The sequence below is a fragment of the Procambarus clarkii genome, chromosome 63, assembly GCF_040958095.1.
Source record: "Procambarus clarkii isolate CNS0578487 chromosome 63, FALCON_Pclarkii_2.0, whole genome shotgun sequence".
In the NCBI taxonomy this organism is placed as follows: domain Eukaryota; kingdom Metazoa; phylum Arthropoda; class Malacostraca; order Decapoda; family Cambaridae; genus Procambarus; species Procambarus clarkii.
The window spans coordinates 12,977,384-12,997,802 of NC_091212.1; the positions used below are offsets into that span (position 1 = coordinate 12,977,384).

Below are 20,419 nucleotides of genomic sequence, written 5' to 3' on the forward strand. Positions count from 1 at the left end.
GCTCATATCAAGAGGATAACAGCAGCAGCATATGCCAGGTTGGCTAACATAAGAACGGCCTTTAGAAACTTGTGTAAGGAATCTTTCAGAACATTATATACCACATATGTCAGACCAATCCTGGAGTATGCGGCACCAGCATGGAGTCCATATCTAGTCAAGCATAAGACTAAAATGGAAAAGGTTCAAAGGTTTGCCACCAGACTAGTACCCGAGCTGAGAGGTATGAGCTACGAGGAGAGACTACGGGAATTAAACCTCACTTCGTTGGAAGACAGAAGAGTTAGGGGGGACATGATCACCACATTCAAGATCCTCAAGGGAATTGACAGGGTTGATAAAGACAGGCTGTTTAACACAAGGGGCACACGCACTAGGGGACACAGGTGGAAACTGAGTGCCCAAATGAGCCACAGAGATATTAGAAAGAACTTTTTTAGTGTCAGAGTGGTTGACAAATGGAATGCATTAGGAAGTGATGTGGTGGAGGCTGACTCCATACACAGTTTCAAGTGTAGATATGATAGAGCCCAATAGGCTCAGGAACCTGTACACCTGTTGATTGACAGTTGAGAGGCGGGACCAAAGAGCCAGAGCTCAACGCCCGCAAGCACAACTAGGTGAGTACAACTAGGTGAGTACACACACACACACACACACACACACACACACACACACACACACACACACACACACACGCACGCACGCACGCACGCACGCACCATGGCAAGACCTGAAAAGGATTGACAAACAACCAATTTCTTAACCATTTACCCTCGTTTACACAGCAGTAATTGGGGACTTGAGAGTAAAACCATTTGTTGGGTTGTGTTCCATGGAAATACTGATAAAGTAAGGCATACTATGAGCTAAGGTAAGGAAAAACTCTGCCTGCAAACTTTCCACTGTCATTGCTGTTGGGTACATGCCCAACATGGCTGGGGCTGGGTCTACCCCCAATAAAGCGAGTATAGGATGGCACCGTCACATATTGAATCCTATGACGAACTGGCACGGACTACCACCTACCAGCTAAACACATTTTCAGTGTAAAATGCAAAATTATTTTTTTACAAAAAATGTAAAATATTATGCACTGATTTCAGGAAAATTTACATAAATATTCTAATCATCACACTTAAAATTTGCGTGGATTATATCTCACGTTGGAGTTGGAAAACATGATTTTGTAGATTGGCCAATGAGATTTGCAGGAAAGAAAACATTGATTATGACTTTGGACTATCTAATGCAGTTATTAGAAACATACAAATGAAAGAAATTACTTCAGACTTAGGAGAACTAAGAAATCCCCAGAGACCTGGGACCAGATTCACGAAGCAGTTACGCAAAGTACTTACGAACCTGACCATTTTTTCTCAATCTTTGGCGGCTTTGTTTACAATTATTAAACAGTTAATGAGCTCCGAAGCACTAGGAGGCTGTTTATAACAATAACAATAGTTAATTGGCAAGTTTTCATGCTTGTAAACTGTTTAATAAATGTAACCAAAGGCGTCAAAGATTAAGGAAAGATGTACACGTTCGTAAGTACTTGCGTAACTGCTTCGTGAATCTGGCCCCCTGAAAGCTACAGTATTAAAAGCTATGACAACTTTTGTAATAATAGGTATTTGTATGGTTAGCATAGTAACCGAACCAGGCAATGTGATGTAGTCATTGCCGTAGTTCGCCTTGGCTATAGGCACATCTGGCAGGTTAGTGAGGCTGAGCCACTACCAGAATACTCAGATTGTAAACTCTGTGATTAACCTTTAATGCATTCACTAGAACACTATATTGTTAAATGTGAAACCGTAAAGGACTTTAGACCTCCTGGCCTCTTGTACCACCAACTGTGTAACTATTTTATTGACTCAGGTGTTCTGGACGACATCCTAACAATTTACCCAAAATTTGCTCGTCCATTTTAAAGAATGAACAATTTTTATTTATATTACTTCTAAGCTGCATCACTTATGAACCCATCTCTGCCCTTGTGTGTCAGTGCATAATAGAAAGTTGTTTTCACATATCCATACATTAAAACATTGTAACCAATATATATATGTACTTCAGCCTACAGTTTAGACCTATTGTCTTGTGTATGACCCTCATAGCCCAGCTTCTTGTCCTCGTATATCAGCTCCTTGTCCTCATACCCCAGCTCCTTGTCCTCATATCCCAGCTCCTTGTCCTCATATCCCAGCTCCTTGTCCTCATATCCCAGCTCCTTGTCTTCATATCCCAACTTCTTGTCCTCGTATATCAGCTCCTTGTCCTCATACCCCAGCTCCTTGTCCTCATATCCCAGCTCCTTGTCTTCATATCCCAGCTCCTTGTCTTCATATCCCAACTTCTTGTCCTCGTATATCAGCTCCTTGTCCTCATATCTCATATGTGTGTGTGTGAAAGAGAGGAGGTAAGATGGGTGTGGTCGCACGCTGAACGCTTGTGGGTGTGGCCCAGTAGAACACCACACACAGGTGGGTGTGGCCCAGTAGAACACCACACACAGGTGTGTGTGGCCCAGTAGAACACCACACACAGGTGGGTGTGGCCCAGTAGAACAACACACACAGGTGGGTGTGGCCCAATACAACACCACAGTGTTGTACTAGTAATCATTTAATACAGGAATATTCCTAGACAACCGAGAAATCCTTCCTCGTTACGTCAGTGAGTAGTTTGCTCATTAAGACATGGTTGCAAATAACGTCTTCTGGGTAAGGTGAGTAAGCGAGGCGGTCCATGGAACAAGAAGTATGGCCTTCCTCGCATAGTTTGAAACACTGGTATGTTGTCCTAATTGTAAAGGTAAATGTATTGTTGTTGTTGTTAAAGATTCGCTACCTGGAACAAAGTTCCAAGTAGCACGGGCTATGGTGAGCCCGTAACTTGATTAAAAATGTATTAATGGTCCTTAAAGCATGTACGTGTGCAATCGGTTGTAGTGGAAGGGTGGGCCTGCGGATCGCTTCAAGCAACAGTCTGTTGGATCCAAGTCAAGCCTAGAAGTAGTAGTCCCAGAACCCATTCGAGGTTAACGCTCGAGTCTATTCTGGTGTCATTGCATAAAACATCCGACATTTAAGAAGGCGGAGCCCCAGAGCTGAAGGTCGGTCCTGCAGGGAGGCAAGGAAGATAGATGGGAAGAGGCAACTCACGACGTTATCATAGTGGTCTCAGGTCCAGAAATGCACTCACAAACGGGCAGACCGCGCTGGAGTAGGTAGCGGAGATGCCTTGAACAAGGTCACGTTCTATGTTTTTTTTTTTTTTGGGGGGGGTTAAATTTTTGTTGTTTCTTGCCCAAACAATGACAACAAGGACAGGGGGGGGGGGGGACGTACTAACGAGGTCCTCTCCCCCACGAAGGTCTTAATAAATGTCTTCAGCTCGTATAGTTTTCTTGGATTGTATTTTCTTGTTCGTTAGCACTGTCTTGGCTGTGAGATTTCTTTCACCAGTAATGCCTTTTGCTCTCTCCTAATATATTTTTTTGCTGGTCGCGTCCTTTTATCATTCATAAGCTGAGAGGGTCTCGAGCCAGGACAATCACCCCGGCAAGCACACACGCACTCACACTCACACACACACACACACACACACACACACACACACACACACACACACACACACACACACACACACACACACACACTCACACACACACACACACACACACACACACACACACACACACACACACACACACACGCACGCACGCACACACACACACACACACACACACACACACACAACTACCTCCTCCCACACCCGTGGGAGGAGGTAGGAGTCTTGTCTCCTCTCTACCCCCCACCCCACCCCCCCTCACACACACACACACACACACACACACACACACACACACACACACACACACGCACACACACACACACACACACACACACACACACACACACACACACGCACGCACGCACGCAGCAGACAGGGTAGTGCAGTAAGCGAGCGGGTTGCCAGCTAGTGAGTTGGGCATGAGAGGCAGGCAGGCAGGACCTGCCTCGCCTCCAAGGATTCAGTCGCTGGCGCGGGGCGCTTCAGTCCTGCCACAGGACGTCAGGGGCGCATGCGTTCCTCCTCAAGCTTCGCCGTGTGTGTGTGTGTGTGCGCGCGCGTGCGGGTGTGTGTGTGTGTGTATATGCACGCGCGGGAGTGCCAATAACGTGCGCCGCTAGTGCACTTTGTGTATTCCTCTCGTCTGGAAAATCTCACGCCACGAACGGGGAATGAAGGTATAGCGATGCCGGTGGGTTTTTGTGTTTCTGTGCTAAGAGTGTAGAAAATAATTTGTCTGACGTGATGGGGATTGGCAAGCAGGACATAGTTGTGTCCAAGCAGCCCCCTTAGGACACGAGCTTCTGTCCAAGCCCCTCCCTTGGGACACGAGCTTGTGTCCAAGCCCCCTTGGGACACGAGCTTGTGTCCAAGCCCCCTTGGGACACGATGTGTCCAAGCCCCCTTGGGACACGATGTGTCCAAGCCCCCTTGGGACACGATGTGTCCAAGCCCCCTTGGGACACGATGTATCCAAGCCCCCTTGGGACACGATGTGTCCAAGCCCCCCTGGACACTTCAGTTCGTAAACTCACGATTAGTGTCTTAGAGGGCGAATTGACAAGTCTGTCTGTGGCGATTGGCAAGGAGCTGTCAACATCGTCACCTTGGTTAGTTCGTCCTTAGGTTATGCTTTAAGAACAGCTTGTCTGTGCCCCGCTGGACACTCAGGAGGGGCCATACACGTGAGTGCAACTCGCTGGGCACTCAGGAGGGCCCATACAATTGAGTGTGACCCATTGGTCACTCAGGACTCCCAGCATAAGCAAGTATAGAACGACACGAAATAAGGATATGTGGAGATCATTATTGTCTCAGGTAACTTGGCACCAGGTAACTTAGCACCAGGTAACTTGGCACCAGGTAACTCAGCACCAGGTAACTCAGCACCAGGTAACTTGGCACCAGGTAACTCGGCACCAGGTAACTTAGCACCAGGTAACTTGGCACCAGGTAACTTAGCACCAGGTAACTTAGCACCAGGTAACTTAACACCAGGTAACTTAGCACCAGGTAACTTGGCACCAGGTAACTCAGCACCAGGTAACTTGGCACCAGGTAACTTAGCACCAGGTAACTTAACACCAGGTAACTTGGCACCAGGTAACTCAGCAGCAGGTAACTTAGCACCAGGTAACCTAACTCCAGGTAACTTAGCACCAGGTAACTTGGCACCAGGTAACTCAGCACTACGTAACTTAACACCAGGTAACTTGGCACCAGGTAACTTGGCACCAGGTGACTCGGCACCAGGTAACTTGGCACCAGGTAACTCGGCACCAGGTAACTTAGCACCAGGTAACTTAGCACCAGGTAACTTAACACCAGGTAACTTAACACCAGGTAACTTGGCACCAGGTAACTTGGCACCAGGTAACTTGGCACCAGGTAACTTAACACCAGGTAACTTAGCACCAGGTAACTTAGCACCAGGTAACTTGGCACCAGGTAACTCAGCACCAGGTAACTTAACACCAGGTAACTTGGCACCAGGTAACTCAGCACCAGGTAACTTGGCACCAGGTAACTCGGCACCAGGTAACTTGGCACCAGGTAACTTGGTACCAGGTAACTTAGCACCAGGTAACTTAACACCAGGTAACTTGGCACCAGGTAACTTGGCACCAGGTAACTTGGCACCAGGTAACTCAGCACCAGGTAACTTGGCACCAGGTAACTTAGCACCAGGTAACTCAGCACCAGGTAACTCGGCACCAGGTAACTTAGCACCAGGTAACTCAACACCAGGTAACTTAACACCAGGTAACTTAGCACCAGGTAACTTAGCACCAGGTAACTTAGCACCAGGTAACTCAACACCAGGTAACTTACCACCAGGTAACTCAGCACCAGGTAACTCAACACCAGGTAACTTAACACCAGGTAACTTAGCACCAGGTAACTCAACACCAGGTAACTTAGCACCAGGTAACTCGGCACCAGGTAACTTGGCACCAGGTAACTCAGCACCAGGTAACTTAGCACCAGGTAACTTAGCACCAGGTAACTCAGCACCAGGTAACTCAGCACCAGGTAACTCAACACCAGGTAACTTAACACCAGGTAACTCAACACCAGGTAACTTAACACCAGGTAACTCAGCACCAGGTAACTCAGCACCAGGTAACTTAACACCAGGTAACTTAACACCAGGTAACTCAGCACCAGGTAACTCAGCACCAGGTAACTCAGCACCAGGTAACTCAGCACCAGGTAACTCAACACCAGGTAACTTAACACCAGGTAACTCAACACCAGGTAACTTAACACCAGGTAACTCAGCACCAGGTAACTCAGCACCAGGTAACTCAGCACCAGGTAACTCAGCACCAGGTAACTCAGCACCAGGTAACTCAACACCAGGTAACTCAGCACCAGGTAACTCAACACCAGGTAACTCAACACCAGGTAACTTAACGCCAGGTAACTCAGCACCAGGTAACTCAACACCAGGTAACTTAACACCAGGTAACTTGGCACCAGGTAACTCAGCACCAGGTAACTTAGCACCAGGTAACTTAGCACCAGGTAACTTAACACCAGGTAACTCAACACCAGGTAACTTAATACCAGGTAACTTAACACCAGGTAACTTGGCACCAGGTAACTTAGCACCAGGTAACTCAGCACCAGGTAACTCAACACCAGGTAACTCAGCACCAGGTAACTTAGCACCAGGTAACTCAGCACCAGGTAACTCAACACCAGGTAACTTAACACCAGGTAACTTAACACCAGGTAACTTGGCACCAGGTAACTTAGCACCAGGTAACTCAGCACCAGGTAACTCAACACCAGGTAACTCAGCACCAGGTAACTCAGCACCAGGTAACTCAACACCAGGTAACTTAACACCAGGTAACTTAACACCAGGTAACTTGGCACCAGGTAACTTAGCACCAGGTAACTCAGCACCAGGTAACTCAACACCAGGTAACTTAACACCAGGTAACTTGGCACCAGGTAACTCAGCACCAGGTAACTTAGCACCAGGTAACTTAGCACCAGGTAACTTAGCACCAGGTAACTTAGCACCAGGTAACTTGGCACCAGGTAACTCAGCACCAGGTAACTTGGCACCAGGTAACTTGGCACCAGGTAACTTGGCACCAGGTAACTCAGCACCAGGTAACTTAGCACCAGGTAACTCGGCACCAGGTAACTCAGCACCAGGTAACTCAACACCAGGTAACTTGGCGCCAGGTAACTCAGCACCAGGTAACTTAGCACCAGGTAACTCAGCACCAGGTAACTCAACACCAGGTAACTTAGCACCAGGTAACTTAACACCAGGTAACTTGGCGCCAGGTAACTCAGCACCAGGTAACTTAGCACCAGGTAACTCAGCACCAGGTAACTCAACACCAGGTAACTTAGCACCAGGTAACTTAACACCAGGTAACTTGGCGCCAGGTAACTTAGCACCAGGTAACTTAACACCAGGTAACTTAGCACCAGGTAACTCAGCACCAGGTAACTCAGCACCAGGTAACTTAGCACCAGGTAACTTAGCACCAGGTAACTCAGCACCAGGTAACTCGGCACCAGGTAACTCAGCACCAGGTAACTTAGCACCAGGTAACTTAGCACCAGGTAACTCAACACCAGGTAACTTAACACCAGGTAACTTAGCACCAGGTAACTCAACACCAGGTAACTTAACACCAGGTAACTTAGCACCAGGTAACTTAGCACCAGGTAACTCGGCACCAGGTAACTCAGCACCAGGTAACTCAACACCAGGTAACTTGGCGCCAGGTAACTCAGCACCAGGTAACTTAGCACCAGGTAACTCAGCACCAGGTAACTCAACACCAGGTAACTTAGCACCAGGTAACTTAACACCAGGTAACTTGGCGCCAGGTAACTCAGCACCAGGTAACTTAGCACCAGGTAACTCAGCACCAGGTAACTCAACACCAGGTAACTTAGCACCAGGTAACTTATCACCAGGTAACTTGGCGCCAGGTAACTTAGCACCAGGTAACTTAACACCAGGTAACTTAGCACCAGGTAACTCAGCACCAGGTAACTCAGCACCAGGTAACTTAGCACCAGGTAACTTAGCACCAGGTAACTCAGCACCAGGTAACTCGGCACCAGGTAACTCAGCACCAGGTAACTTAGCACCAGGTAACTTAGCACCAGGTAACTCAACACCAGGTAACTTAACACCAGGTAACTTAGCACCAGGTAACTTAGCACCAGGTAACTTGGCACCAGGTAACTTAGCACCAGGTAACTTGGCACCAGGTAACTTGGCACCAGGTAACTTGGCACCAGGTAACTCAGCACCAGGTAACTTAGCACCAGGTAACTCAGCACCAGGTAACTTAACACCAGGTAACTCAACACCAGGTAACTTAACACCAGGTAACTCAACACCAGGTAACTTAGCACCAGGTAACTTAGCACCAGGTAACTCAGCACCAGGTAGAGATGATTACCTGTGTGACAATGAACCAGGTCACCATCATAACGGGGTCACGGACTCCTCTCGTTACCATCGAGTCTGTAACGTTTGTTAACGAGGTCAAAGGTCACACTGATTACTCTTAAGGAGAAGGAAGAGGTTGTTGCCCCTGAGAGTAAGGGAAAGGGGGCGGTGCCCCCCTACACCGGGCTAGGGACGTCCCTGATTGACTAGGGGCATCTTGGGGTCACGGGTGATCTTGGGGGGTCACAGGTAATCTTGGGGTCACAGGGGTTAGATTTTATCCATTGCACCCAGCCACTTGCACTCGGTCGGTTGAGCAGCGGTCCTTGTGGCTCATGTGGGTACTCAGCTTCCACCTGTGTCCCCTTGTTCGCGTCCCACCAGTGTTGAATAGTTTATCCTTGTTTACCCGGTCGATTCCCCTGAGGATTTTGTAGGTTGTGATCATGTCTCCCCTCACTCTTCTGTCTTCCAGTGTCGTAAGGTGCATTTCCCGCAGTCTTTCCTCGTAACTCATGCCTCTTAGTTCTGGGACTAGTCTAGTGGCATACCTTTGGACTTTTTCCAGCTTCGTCTTGTGCTTGACAAGGTACGGGCTCCATGCTGGGGCCGCATACTCCAGGATTGGTCTTACATATGTGGTGTACAAGATTCTGAATGATTCCTTACACAGGTTCCTGAACACTGTTCTGATGTTAGCCAGCCTCGCATATGCCGCAGACGTTATTCTTTTTATGTGGGCTTCAGGAGACAGGTTTGGTGTGATATCAACTCCTAGATCTTTCTCTCTGTTCGTTTCATTAAGTACTTCACCTCCTATTCTGTATCCTGTGTCTGGCCTCCTATTTCCACTGCCTAGTTTCATTACTTTGCATTTACTCGGGTTGAACTTCAACAGCCATTTGTTGGACCATTTATTCAGTCTGTCTAGGTCATCTTGTAACCTCCTACTATCATCCTCTGTTTCAATCCTCCTCATAATTTTTGCATCATCGGCAAACATTGAGAGAAACGATTCTATACCCTCTGGGAGATCATTTACATATATCAGAAACAGTATAGTTCCAAGGACCGACCCCTGCGGGACTCCACTCGTAACGTCTCGCCAATCCGAGACCTGTACTCACCTAGTTGTGTTTGCGGGGGTTGCGCTCTGGCTCTTTGGTCCCGCCTCTCAACCGTCAATCAACAGGATTGTTGATTGTGTGTGTGTGTGTGTGTGTACTCACCTAGTTGTACTCACCTAGTTGTGTTTGCGGGGGTTGAGCTCTGGCTCTTTGGTCCCGCCTCTCAACCGTCAATCAACAGGTGTACAGATTCCTGAGCCTATTGGGCTCTTATCATATCTACACTTGAAACTGTGTATGGAGTCAGCCTCCACCACATCACTTCCTAGTGCATTCCATTTGTCAACCACTCTGACACTAAAAAAGTTCTTTCTAATATCTCTGTGGCTCATTTGGGCGCTCAGTTTCCACCTGTGTCCCCTTGTGCGTGTGCCCCTTGTGTTAAATAGCCTGTCTTTATCTACCCTATCAATTCCCTTGAGAATCTTGAATGTGGTGATCATGTCCCCCCTAACTCTTCTGTCTTCCAGCGAAGTGAGGTTTAATTTCCGTAGTCTCTCCTCGTAGCTCATACCTCTCAGCTCGGGTACTAGTCTGGTGGCAAATCTTTGAACCTTTGTGTGTGTGTGTGTGTGTGTGTGTGTGTGTGTGTGTGTGTGTGTGTGTGTGTGTGTGTGTGTGTGTATGTGTGTGTGTGTGTGTGTGTGTGTGTGTGTGTGTGTGTGTGTGTGTGTGTGTGTGTGTGTGTGTGTGTGTGTGTGTGTGTGTGTGTGTGAACACGCGCGAGCGAGGCGTTCCTACGCACGCGACCGTTCGCGTCACGTTTTGCGCAGGACGTAATTGCGTAAATCCCCATCACCTGTCATGTGACAAGACCTGTCAGAAGGCGCACCCGTCAGCCTTATAAAACAAACTACACTACAATATTCCAATCTCTTCCAAGCCCAAAATGACACGTCTGGCCCAGCTGAGACTCCCTGAGTAAATAGTGATAATTACGTCTTATTACCCCCAAGAGCGAGATGTAGCCTATAGCAGCAGGGAGCCAGCACCTTCCTCTCTCTCTCTCTCTCTCTCTCTCTCTCTCTCTCTCTCTCTCTCTCTCTCTCTCTCTCTCTCTCTCTCTCTCTCTCTCTCTCTCTCTCTCTCTCTCTCACACAAACAGCCAGGTCTGAGAACGTGAGAGCCGGTCAGAGCAAGAGAATACGAGCGAGAGAGAGATGGATGTTGAGAGAGAGATGGATGTTGAGAGAGAGATGGATGGGTGGATGGATGTTGAGAGATGGATGGATGAATGTTGAGACAGATGGATAAATATTGAGAGAGAGATGGATGTCGAAAGAGAGAGGATGAACGAGATATTGAGAGATATCGAGTGAGTGTGAGAGACAGTGAAGGTGGTAGAGGGCGAGGGAACACCAGGATAAGTTAGTTACCCTAGTTAGTTACTCAACTTACTAATAATACCGCAGTTATAACCTAATCCCGGTAGTTAGGATGACTGTATGTAATGAGAATGAGGCTTTGGGAGAAGGCGGGCTTTTCCTGGGTTACTGAGAGGTATAACTACTGATAGGGAATTTACAAAGCCTTTTCTGTTACGTGTACTCAACAGATGGAAACAGAATTTGGCGTCTGTTTAACCTATTTTAGTTCCAAAGATCTGTCAGTGTTGACGAGCGGCGTTGGCTAATTATCACGGTGTAATGCGCTGTTAAGGCCGAGCAAATTAGTAGGCCTATGGGGGGGGGGAGGGGGTGGAGAGATAGGCAGGTAGGCCTTAGGCAGCGCCAGGGTTCCCCTGGTGTAGACTAAGTTATGTATCCCCCCTGGTGTAGACTAAGCTATGCATATCCCGGCCTGGTGTAGACTAAGCTATGCATACCCCACCCCCTCCAGGTGTGGATCTCTCAGCATCCCCCCTCCCCCCCCTCAGGTGTGGATCTCTCAGCATCCCCCCTCCCCCCCCCCCACCTCCCTCAGGTGTGGATCTCACCTGCGAACTAATTTCATTGTGATGGGGCGAGGCCCTGCACGGGAGATGAGCATCAAGAGAGGCTGACATTTAATACCAGTCGCTGAAGGTGGTCCACGATGAAGCACGTGGGGGGGGGGGGGGAAGGGGGGGATGTTCAGGCGTGTGGGGGGGATGGGGGTCAGGCATGGATAGGTCCGGGGTCGTGGGCACAGAGGGGTGTCAAGGGGTCACGGGGTCACAGACCTTGGTAATGGTGGTGGTTCAGGTCTGGACCTGAACTACGCCACTTGCTGCCTCTCTTTCTCATTTCCTCCCTAAACCCCATTCCTTTTCCCCTTCAACCCCTACCTCACCCCCTCGTTTCCCTACCACTTTTAACCCCCCCCTACATCCACCCCCCCCCCCCTCAGGTCTCTAGCTAATAAACAAATTAGAATTGACTAACCTCCCAGTGAATGGAATCCATCGGTGTACACAAATACGTCAGACCTCTTGTGATGGTTATAGGTAAGACCTCTTGTGATTGGGTCATAAGTCAGACCTCTTGTGATTGGGTCATAGGTCAGACCTCTTGTGATTGGGTTATAGGTCAGACCTCTTGTGATTGGGTTATAGGTCAGACCTCTTGTGATTGGGTCATAAGTCAGACCTCTTGTGATTGGGTCATAAGTCAGACCTCTTGTGATTGGGTCATAAGTCAGACCTCTTGTGATTGGGTTATAAGTCAGACCTCTTGTGATTGGGTTATAGGTCAGACCTCTTGTGATTGGGGTCTAATCCAGGACAACCAGGTGTCCAGGGCATATGTCCACGGTATCCAGGATACCTTGCACCACACAGCAAGTCTCTGAGATATTATTTTCTTGTAACCCATGTGGACCGTTCATGTATTGACGTAATGGATAATTAGTTGAATTTGGTACTATTCACTTTATAAGAGTCCGGGGGGACCAAAAAAAAAAAACTCAAAACCAAATTTAAATATTCCTAGGCCTAGTATAGCACATATATCTACTATATTAGGCCTTAGATAGTGTGTATTAGGGCTTGAATGGTTAGGTTAGGTTTTATTGACAACATTAATTAAAAACATCTTAAGTGATATTATTTTTCTCAGCAATATATACAAATTGTCCCCCCTTACATATATATATATATATATATATATATATATATATATATATATATATATATATATATATATATATATATATATTGATTTATTTATACTAAATATGACCGAAAGGGTCAGATCTACGATGCAAACACGAATCTTACCTTTATATTTTCTTTGTTCTTCACTTGAACAAGAAGTTGAACTTTTTGTTCCGAGGAGCTGAATTTTAAACAACAACAACTGGAGGTTACCAGGAGCCAGTCGACTGTTGCGGGTTGCGGCCTGGGCAAGGTCTGTCGTTGGCAGCCGCCCAGCTGTCAAAAATTATTATTAATTTGGCGGTTTGAATCTATTTTGAACTCGAAGAAGACATATCTCTGTTTTTGAATTAGTTTATCCTTGTAAATCAAAACTTGAACAGTCATATTTGCCACAAATTACAATTATATCAATTACAAGAGTTCTGGTCTAGACCCAATCACAAGAGGTCTGACCTCTAACCCAATCACAAGAGGTCTGACCTATGACCCAATCACAAGCGGTCTGACCTATGGCTCAATCACAAGAGGTCTGACCTATGACCCAATCACAAGCGGTCTGACCAAATGATCCAATCACAAAAGGTCTGACCTATAACCCAATCACAAGAGGTCTGACCAAATGATCCAATCACAAGAGGTCTGACCTCTAACCCAATCACAAGAGGTCTGACCAAATGATCCAATCACAAGAGGTCTGACCTATAACCCAATCACAAGAGGTCTGACCTATAACCCAATCACAAGAGGTCTGACCTATAACCCAATCACAAGAGGTATTTGGAATTAATCCCGGGGATAATCGTAGAGATTTATCTGTTACTCACAAGACTCCTACAAGAAGTTGAGTTGAAATCTCAGCCGAGCTTGAAGATATGGGCCTCAAGGCAGTGATCCATTAAACTGTTGAGAGGATTTTCTGTACACAGGAGGAAACAGGAAACAGAAGACTTATGACTCCTGTTAACAGACTAAGAGCTTTCCTTACCCATAACTCATGGTAAGCTATAAACTACTTGCTCTCCCCTGGAACACGCCCCTCTGTTCGATTAGCAACCAGCTACCCAATTACTGCTTGGGGGACAGAGGCGAACACTTAGCGATTGGCGCCTACTCAATCCTCCCCGTCCAGGCTCGAAACATCTACAATGTTTCGATCCCTTATCAGGGCCAGGGGGGGGGGCAGTTTAATACTCCTTGGAAGCTGTATCTGAAGATACAGTAAGCCTCAGAAGGTATATACAGAAATGATGGACAAATGTGTACACTACATGTGTACTGTAGTGTACAAAAATGATGCCCACTTGGGCACAGTGATCCTGCGGATATCGCTCACCTCGGTAGGAACTGTGCAACAGAAGACGAAGCTAACTGCAAACAAATACATCCATTTTTTATATTTAACGGGAGCTATACGTGTAATGAAAGTGACTTTTCATGCACTTTATGGGACTCGTTATCCGTATTTGGTTATGTATTTATATGTATAACTCAGCCGCATTTGGTTATGTATCTACATGTATAACTGAGCCGTATTTGACAGACAATGTTTTGACATCTCTTGACCTTCATAGTGAAATGTTAAATTAAATAATTAGGCTGTTTGCTACTCCAATAATTAGGCTGTTTGCTACTCCAATAATTAGCCTGTTTGCTACTCCAATAATTAGGCTGTTTGCTACTCCAATAATTAAGCTGTTTGCTACTCCAATAATTAAGCTGTTTGCTACTCCAATAATTAAGCTGTTTGCTACTCCAATAATTAAGCTGTTTGCTACTCCAATAATTAAGCTGTTTGCTACTCCAATAATTAAGCTGTTTGCTACTCCAATAATTAAGCTGTTTGCTACTCCAATAATTAAGCTGTTTGCTACTCCAATAATTAGGCTGTTTGCTACTCCAATAATTAAGCTTAACGGTGATAGTTAAACCCTAATATAGCAATTATTTGTTTTCCTAAATTCAAAAGAGATAGAGTAATATAACCCCCGTTATTTGGGCTCCCCCCTCCTAACACCCCTAACCCCCCCCCCCACATCCCCTCCCCCTTCCCCCTGGGTTAATAATGGTTGCAGCTGAGATTAAGTATCAGTATGGAGCGTCCATTCCCAACCTGGGCAGTTTGCCTTCGCAACAAATAGGTCTCATTTTTAACGGAATCGACCAATCCGTTAAAAAAATTGCAACGTATTTTTTTTTTTTTAATTTTAAATTACAAAAATTTCAAGCGTAATATTTCTGTTTTTCTACGCGTATAGAAAATTGGGTTGGGGGGGGGGGGTGTTTACAAATTTTAAGTGGGTTTGGAAATATCTCACAGCAAAGAGGGAATACATATTTACAATGTATACATATCTGCAGCATTGATCTTTGCAACCCAAGAGCTGGAGCTCAGTATGGCCATTGATGTTAAGGTATCCCTCTTATACGTGTAAGTTAGGTTCAACTGAACAGTTACCTTTAAGCATATTCTGTAATGCAGCTTCGATGCTATCACGACCGTTGAGTGAACAGCTGAAACAAACAGCATGGATAAGATACTTGCGGGGGTTGAGCTCTGGCTCTTTGGTCCCGCCTCTCAACCGTCAATCAACTGGTTTACAGGTTCCTGAGCCTACTGGGCTCTATCATATCTACACTTGAAACTGTGTATGGAGTCAGCCTCCACCACATCGCTTCCTAGTGCATTCCATCCGTTAACTACTCTGACACTGAAAAAGTTCTTTCTAACGTCCCTGTGACTCATTTGAGTACTCAGTTTCCACCTGTGTCCCCTTGTTCGCGTACCACCCGTGTTAAACAGTTTATCTTCATCTACCCTGTCAATTCCTCTGAGAATTTTGTAGGTGGTGATCATGTCTCCCCTTACTCTTCTGTCTTCCAGTGTCGTAAGGTTCATTTCTCGCAGCCTTTCTTCGTAACTCATACCTCTTAGTTCTGGGACTAGCCTAGTGGCATATATCTCAACTGTTTCAAGCTTCGTCTTGTGCTTGACAAGGTACGGGCTCCATGCTGGGGCCGCATACTCCAGGATTGGTCTTACATATATGGTGTACAAGATTCTGAATGATTCCTTACACAGGTTCCTGAACGCTGTTCTGATGTTAGCCAGCCTCGCATATGCCGCTGATGTTATTCTTTTGCTGTGGGCTTCAGGAGACGGGTTTGGCGTGATATTCACCAACTGATATTTTTGGTGTGAAAAATTCTCCTGGTACAGCAGGTTGTGTGTATTCGATTCCCTGCAATGATTGTGAGTCTGTGTAACTTGGACAAACAGGAAAGTCCTTACAACTGCGGTTGTCCCAACATGCTTATAGTCACACACAGATATCACACTAACGTGATGCATCAAATGAACAAATCCACAAGGGCCGTGACGAGGATTCGAACCTGCGTCCGGGAGCATCGCAGACACAGGCTTTTACATCCCAGATGTAAAAGCCTGGTTTGTGCCTCGGAGAGGCTACGGGATCCAGTAAGTTCAGTAGAACTTGGGTTTCAACCCTTTTACCCTGTCGTAGCTCAGTCGATTAAGGCAGTGTCTGGGATGCTCCCGGACGCAGGTTCGAATCCTCGTCACGGCCCTTGTGGATTTGTTCATGCTTATAGTATTAGAACTGCCCAAACGTCTAGGGCATTGTATCTACACACGAGTTTGTGTGATCTCACTATTAAGTGGGATGGAGCGAAAATTGCATTACTTTGCATTACAAAGTGCAAAAAAATGTGCATTACTAATTGCAGTGGTTTCGTGGAACGGAATTTGATCGAGTCTGCCTTAATCAGTGTCCAAATCTTATTAATGTTAGTACTGGTTACCTTGAAGTTATCTTGAGGTGCTTCCGGGGCTTAGTGTCCCCGCGGCCCGGTCGTCGACCAGGCCTCCTGGTTGCTGAACTGGTCAACCAGGCTGTTAGACGCGGCTGCTCGCAGCCTGACGTATGAGTCACAGCCTGGTTGATCAGGTATCCTTTGGAGGTGCTTATCCAGTTCTCTCTTGAACACTGTGAGGGGTCGGCCAGTTATGCCCCTTATGTGTAGTGGAGAGTCTGGTATGTACAAACTTGATCCATTTTAAAGTTGCAATATTGCACAACAGTTTAAGAAAAAACTCTGAAAGGGATACTATGTCTCATTTCAATATTATTTTCATATATAATGTGTGTTCATTCAGGCTTTAATTTTTCATCCTTATTCTCTGACCGCTTAATCCTATTATTCTATGCTAAATGCTATACCTACTTCTGAGTAATTGACATCTTTTGTAATTGTAAATTGTAACTTTCCTGGGGATATGTAGTCATATTCAGCTGTTGACCTGTACCCTCCTTTTTTTCACGGGAGACATCTCCCGTCACGCAGGGTGCAGACGCACCTCCACAGATCTCCAGTATCAGCTCTTGATACTGGTAATGGCTCAAAAGGGCCACCACTTACGGGCTATTCATGCCCGTGCCACCTTTTGGGTGGCTTAATCTTCATCAATCAATCAATCCCTGCCTTTTGTTTCTCCTAGTCAGTCTGGTGTTGACAACGGCTGTAAAATGACCGAAACGTTCATCTTCCTTTCCAATTTCTTTGTGGATTTTCCGCATATATATATAAATATATAAATATATATACACACACACACGTGAAGGTCTCATTGTATTTTGGGACCCAATTGAGGTTTATCACCATCTAAATCCACAAGATTCATCGCATCTCGGTGCACTCCAGGCTCATCGTATCTCATCATTTGAAGATCACCGCTGCTAAGAATGCCATTAAACGCATTGTATCCTCCAGCATCTTTGGTTTATCTGGCATCTGCAGCATCCCAGGGGGGGGGGGACCCCCGCCCCCCCCCCCAGCGTCACCCCCCCCCTAAACCTCCGAGACATCGTATACACCAAATATTTTCTCCTAATAATTATACGGCCGGTGATCACGCGGGGTGATTCATCACTTATGTTTACAACCTGTACTGAACGTATTTAATCTCGTGCAGCGCCGTGACGTTGTGTGTGGGGGGGGGATGGGGGGGGAGGTGGAGTGAGGGGGGGGAGATGGAAGGGGGTGTTTGTTGGTAGGGATGGTGAGGGGGGGGGGGGATGTTGGTGGGGGATAGTGAGTGGGTGGAAGGTGAGGAGTGTATCATAAGTGGTAGAATGAGGGAGAGTGAGAGAGGGAGAGTGAGAGAGAGAGGGAGAGAGTGAGAGGGAAAGTTGTTTTTACAGGGATATTCTTGCGTGGGCTCAAAGCCTCTGGCTGGCCCACTAAGTGTTGCTTGTTTCTGTTTTACTTGGGCGGAGTATGAGTATTTATGACTCGTATGGTCGCTTCAGTAAGATTTTGCCATATGTTTAACAACTTCTGCTCTGTTGAATCTCAGTTGAAATCTTAATGGGTTTGTAACTGTACACTGTGTTAGATAATGTTCCAGTGGTCTGTCGGGCATTTCTCCACAGTGCTGACATTTCCTCTCATCTTCCGGAACCTGTAAGCCTATTTCCCCATGCACGGAGAAAGAGTGAGAGAGAGAGAGAGAGAGAGGAGAAAGAGTGAGAGGGAGAGAGAGGAGGAGAGAGTGAGAGGGAGAGAGGTATAAGTAAGTAAGCGCCCCTATGAGCGGAAATCATGACTACACAGCAACAAAAAAGTTACAAGAATTCTTTCTACTATATTACAACAAATTATTGAAAGCTTCCATGTTGAAATAGTGGGAACTTTCCACTAAAATTGATGAATTAAAGAGATTGTAATTGGGAATATTGAGATTGTAATTGGGAATATTGAGATTGTAATTGGGAATATTGAGATTGTAATTGGGAATATTAAGAGAATATATGTATTTGTTTCACTCTTCAGGATTCTTTATTCTGTTATTTATGCAGTAGTTTAGATAATAATATCAGCGGAAACAAATGTATATATATATCTATACCTGCGAAAGAATGTCTGTTAGTTTGTCTGTCTAAAGTTGGAGGCCAGATGCCTGGGGTTAGCTTCACCCAAATTGGCAGAGAGAGTGGTCTGGGGTACGGGGCGAACATAGGGTGGTCGGAGTCGCCATAATTCAAAAGAGAACAGCGTGGCAGGGTCACATTCAGACCCCCACGACGATTTTTGGGCACTTCCCGCTGGCAGCTTCCCCGAGGGACTCGAACCCGCGTCCTGGTGAATCTCAGACACCTTCCCTAACCGACTTGACCATGATGGCACAATAGCTGACCATTGCCTCAAAATTACTTTTATTGATATATCATGCCATTGCGATTTCTTTGTGATATAGGAATTTCTTTGTGATATAGGAATTTCTTTGTGATATAGGAATGAGATATATGACGAGTATCAATAGAAGCTGAAACGTATGGCTAAATATACCTTTCTGCAGTTTCTTTGATCTTTATATTCTTATGTTAGATGAAGACGAATGGGTTTTGTAGTTATAAGAATCGAGGAAAGTGGAGAAGGCCCAAACGTTGCAGCTCCTGTTTAAATCCACCTTAAGTCATTCGTATTCATGTCTAACCTACGCTTGAAACAATCTAGGGGTTCCTACATATATTATGTTACCCGGTAATTGATTCCTCAAACCGACGACTTTGTTACCAAACCAGTATTTACCCAGGTCTTTCTTCAATCTAAATTCCCTAAAGGATGCATATATAATCGGAATCCGCACCTGATTCCTAATTAGATGACTGTCTTAATAAACCTTTGCTTTAGTGCCTCACGCCTAACTAATTATCGATTCAAGCCATTTTCCCACGATAGAGCTAAAATGATTGCTATAATTTGAGGCTGTGAGCTGTCTCCCTTCTTAAAAAATTATTACCACAATAGTAACTCGCTAGGACTCCAATCGTTCGTAAGTACTTGCGTAACTGCTTCGTGAATCTGGCCCCAGGTTCGTAAGTACTTGCGTAACTGCTTCGTGAATCTGGCCCCAGGTTCGTAAGTACTTGCGTAACTGCTTCGTGAATCTGGCCCCAGGTTCGTAAGTACTTGCGTAACTGCTTCGTGAATCTGGCCCCAGGTTCGTAAGTACTTGCGTAACTGCTTCGTGAATCTGGCCCCAGGTTCGTAAGTACTTGCGTAACTGCTTCGTGAATCTGGCCCCAGGTTCGTAAGTACTTTCGTAACTGCTTCATGAATCTGGCCCCAGGTTCGTAAGTGCTTGCGTAACGGCTTCGTGAATCTGGCTCCTGGTCAGTTGCTTAGATTATACTGTTGATTTAAACCGCACCTGTGACTTAGTACGTCCCCTGAGGCCTGGTCGAGGACCGGGCCGCGGGGACGCTAAGCCCCGAAATCATCTCAAGATAACCTCAAGATAACGTTGTCTTTTCTCCCATCGTCTGGAAACAACCACTTGGGTTGGACGGTAGAGCGACGGTCTCGCTTCATGCAGGTCGGCGTTCAATCCCCGACCGTCTACAAGTGCTTGGGCACCATTCCTTTCCCCTCGTCCCATCCCAAATCCTTATCCTGACTCCTTCCCAGTGCTATATAGTCGTAATGACTTGGCGCTTTCCCCCTGATAATTCCCTCCCTCTCCCACCTTCTGACATGAGGTTGGTCATCTTATCTTCTGCCTCGTTATAGTGACTCAGCGTCTGCAATCATGGCAATCCTGTTAACAGTTTATAAGCTTATTGATGCATTATTGATGCATCAATAAGCTTGTAATATTGATGGTTATTATTGATGCAAGCA

At 46.1% G+C, this 20,419-nt stretch overlaps 1 protein-coding gene across 3 annotated transcripts in view; it reads left to right on the top strand.

Annotated features, from left to right (window-relative positions):
• The window catches only part of LOC123769651 (EGFR adapter protein), a 657,698-nt gene that overhangs the window by 193,777 nt on the left and 443,502 nt on the right, over positions 1-20,419 (top strand). Inside the window, exon 1 of one of the 3 annotated variants that reach the window (XM_069308739.1) lies at positions 4,047-4,256. The exons of the other annotated variants lie outside the window; for them this stretch is intronic. The gene's annotated coding sequence lies outside the window, so the exon portion shown is untranslated. Of the gene's footprint in view, positions 1-4,046; positions 4,257-20,419 lie in introns of those variants that run through there. 3 annotated transcript variants of the gene reach the window in all.